This window comes from Drosophila mojavensis, unplaced genomic scaffold (assembly GCF_018153725.1).
Source record: "Drosophila mojavensis isolate 15081-1352.22 unplaced genomic scaffold, ASM1815372v1 contig_102, whole genome shotgun sequence".
NCBI classification, from domain to species: Eukaryota; Metazoa; Arthropoda; class Insecta; order Diptera; family Drosophilidae; genus Drosophila; species Drosophila mojavensis.
The window spans coordinates 1-4200 of record NW_025318630.1 but is presented as its reverse complement, the minus strand read 5'-3'; the positions used below and the strand labels follow the sequence as shown (position 1 = coordinate 4200).

Sequence of the window (4200 nt, the reverse complement as noted above, 5' to 3'; positions counted from 1 at the left end):
GCTATGACCATATGACATTGTGAAGCTCCAACTCAATTTTTCCATCTTGCTATGCGCTTATAAGCATAAATTTTACTGAATACGAGGATGAGGTCAACACGAGCGGTAGCTTCTTCATAAAGTCTTGTGGACGGATTGATGGATGGATAGACGGACAAATGGAGAACGACGGATGATTTGGATGAACTGGACGAATGGCTAGACAGACGGATGGACGGACGGATGAATGGACGGACGAATAGCTTTATGGCAGGATGGATTGACCGGGATGGACGAATAGACACGTCAGTTGATTGCGCTTGAGCTGCGCCGCAGTCGGGCAATATTATGAGAATTTATTTGTTAAATAATTTCTTTTGAAGATAGACAATCTTAATGGAAACTTCAGAGCGTGATCATATACCTAAATGTGTTGACATTCCAAAGCACAAGTCTAGTACTTAAATGCAAAGTCGATTTTCGATTGTCCTCGATAAAAAGTTATCGGATGAGTTATCGGAAAAATAAAATAAACTTGTACTGCCTATGGTATAGCCGAGTATGCATGCCAAATTTCAGCTCCTCTAGCTATTATATCTTCTGAGGTGGACGGACGGACAGACGGACAGAGATATCGACTCAGCTCGTCGTCCTGATCAGAATATATATATTTCGTGGTCTGCGATGATTCCTTCCTGCCTGTTACATACTTTTTCACAAAACCATTGCTACCCTGATTTCCAATTTTCAATTGGTTCAGGGTATAAATAATCAGTATCTTTATGCTTAACTCAGTTTGCTATATGCTAAAGTTTTAGATGGAACAGATGTCCTTAAAAATATACAAATTGGGTATTGTATACAAATGTCAGCCATACTTCATTTGTAAGGTACTTGAATATGTCAGTAAAACGGAAATGTCCCCGTTCACCAAATTGTGAGCATCCTTTGGGAGTTTTAGAAGGTTGGCTCGCGCTGGACGCCCATTTTCTGGCTATAAAACTGCAGCTCGCAACGCCACACAGCTTAGTTGAGGCAACGCCGTGCTAGACGCGCATTTGGAATATGGCCAGCGCAGCGGAGGTGCGAGAGGCCCAGCTGCCTGATGCCGGGGCCGCTACTGCCCCGACCGTGCCGACCTTTGACTTTGAGGGCGGCAGCATCAGCGCTCGGCGGCGTTAAGTGATGTGCCCAGTGCTGTGATCATCAAATCCCGGATCAGATACGGCAGTCGTCTGTCCGCCTGCAGGGAATGCTGCTGGAGTACTCGAAGAGCACCACCATCCATGGCATACGCTACATATTCGAGCTGCATCGCCCCATATACGAAGTGTGTGCGTGCATCCTCAAAGCGTTGTCCAGTTTCCCCCCTGAAAGTGCATGTCTGTCTCCTGTGTTTCCTCAGATTATACTGGCTGGTGTTGACCTGTACCTCGATGTATTTTGCGGCCTCGCTCATTTGGGCCACCACTCAAATGGCAGGACTCGCCGGTCATCCTGGAGGCTTCGACGAGACGCTGGGTGCCAGTGCACAAGATACCGTTCCCTACAATTACCATATGCCCGGGAAAAAATGGAGCGCGAGGTCTTCGATTATGCGAACGTCTCTCAAAAGATCTGGCAGGGAGTTCAAGGAGGGAACAATTTTTCCAGTGTAGAATACAAAAGAGTTGAGTATTGAGTCTCAAGCAGAATCGGAATTGTACTCTCATGTGGTTCTACAAATTTATATATAATGATTGCTATACGGCAATCGTAGTTTTCAATACCAATGTAATCGAAAAGTGGCGACTGATATTGGTTTCTTGTCTATCAATTTATAGTCTGGAGCGTATGGCAGCCACCATGCACATTTGTTGCCACTCGGATGTTGCTAAGAGGATTGCGCCGATTCTGTCAAGCAGCATAGCCAGCAAACGGAAAATGTGATTTGGACGGAGACGTTGGTGGACCCTGAGCATCTCGAAGGGGAACGAGACGGGTCCGTTTTGTCGCTGGAATGGCCGGTTCTACTTTTTGCGACAAGCTCTTTGACTTTGTGGCCTGAAGGACGAGATTATTTGCTTATCAGTTCAACCGGTCTGCGACCCAAAGGATATTTGCTCGCGTGTGAGCGTTTCACCAACTATGTGGATGCGGACCCGAAGTTTGCTTTCCGAACTACTTTGACACACAATTGCCCAGCTAAATGAAATTCAGGGAATGCAACTGGTCCGCTGTCGACGAGGCTATGTGGATCAGGGCCAGAACTCATATCCCCCCAGCACACTGTGGCTTTCCATCGGTTTGCGAAAGGGTTCCAACTGCCTTGGGGACTAGAGCACAATTACGACTACGATTGCCGTAGCTTTAAGCAGGGCTATAGGTTGCGTTACCCCTTTGTTGTTGGTGTTGTGTTCCCTCACATTCGTTTATTGTTAATTTGTCTTTCCAGGTCTTTCTCAACTCTCCGAGAGTGCCGGTCACATCGAACAGTATATTCTGGTGCCCCACAGCAATGGAAGAGTCATGGTTAGCGTGTTCCGCGCCCAGCTATGTCGTGTCCACAAATAATTTTGTTTTTGAAATTACAGCTGAAAAGTGAGAAAAATCAGAGACACCTTCTTGTACACATGCACATTGTATATTATACATAAATATACACATTATTAGAAGTGTTGCAGAAGAGCCACATTAGTACGCTTGGGATATCCTCACGTGAACTGTTTCTTTTTAAAGCTCTCTTATTATTTTTTACAAGTTCATTATATGTAAACGCTAAGACATATTTCTTTAACCATGGCACAATTTATATCTTGTATGTTCTCTTTGCTATATTTCTAAATTTCAATAGGCGTCAGTGCTTCTTCGATGATGAACATATGCCATCTCCGGTTTTCCACTGCAGCTATTCTGGAAAACAGTGCCAGGCAGGGTGCCTGGCCAACTTTCAATGACAAAGTGTGGCTGTGTCAAGTTTTGGATGCCCAGTGACGTTACATCGAGCATGGCTACATCATCAGCTCTCTAGTCAGTATCCTTTCTCCCTTTACCCAGAGCCCGCAGATGTGTGCCGGTTTGCAGACTTGAAAAGATTGAACTGCTACACTAAGGGCACAGGACGAACTCTATGTCACTGTTGCAGAATCAGACCGTACATCAGAGCGTCCGATCCCAATACCAAGGTCATGTGTGCAACTGCATGCCCGCATGCACCTCGCCAGGAATATAGCTTTTGAAAGTATCGGCGTGCCTTCTATAATCTGGAAAAACATGAGTAACTTTTTTGTGAAGTCTACGAGCACAATGAGTAGTAACTACGCCATAGAAATTATATCGATAACCAGGTTGTCCGACTATTTTTAAAATATGTCGATGTTATTTTTAGGTTTTGAAAAAAATATCAATATGATTTTTGAGTATGCAACTTTAAAAATATCGATATATCAAAGCATTGTTCGATAATTGTTTTTCTCTTTTACTTTTTCCCTGATAAACTATTTTGAAACTTGTAATCAGTGCCAAAAAAAAAAATAAGAATAAACTTTTTATTACATTGGAAATGCGGTACTCAAAAGCAACAAGGTGCTTGTTTTATATACGACGCCATATTTGAAATCCATGTGTATTTTTGTTCCATTTTTAAGTTTGAGAATATTACGTTTTCACCTAACGCAGGTATTTTTGTACATTCGCGCTTGGTTCCACTTATTACGCAAATGTACATATAATGATTTCCATGTTCGGAAGTGGTTCCGGACAGTAATACAAAATATCTACAAAAAATATATTCGAGATTTTTTTATTAAACATATTCTGATATATAATATATATTTTTATATTATTAACAAAAATACCGATGTATTGATATTTTGATATATTTTCAACAACTTAATCAGAAATATTCATATTTACCATTATATATTGCTACTCAATCAGAAACTTTATTCATGGCCCCACTATTGTATATTGCTGCGAAGTGCGATTGGCTCGCGCCTGACCGTCCACTTCAAGGAGCATCAGTTCCACGGCTATAAAGAAACGAACCGTTTGCCGGCATATAGCGGCCTCTACGTTGATATCCAATTGTGGGTATCTTTTGGCTTGTTTATGATCTCCAGCCTCAGCTTCATCGAGCTTCGTCTACTTCTTCATCCGATGCGCATTTGCGGTAACTGCAGTCAGCGGCGCAGAAACGTAAGGGCGATAATATTCCTCGAAGTGGGATGAAGTTCCCATTGA

At 42.8% G+C, this 4200-nt stretch overlaps 1 pseudogene; it reads left to right on the top strand.

Annotated features, from left to right (window-relative positions):
• The first annotated feature begins 1044 nt into the window (after positions 1-1044).
• Positions 1045-4155, top strand: LOC122756710 (annotated as a pseudogene).
• The last annotated feature ends 45 nt before the right edge of the window (positions 4156-4200 follow it).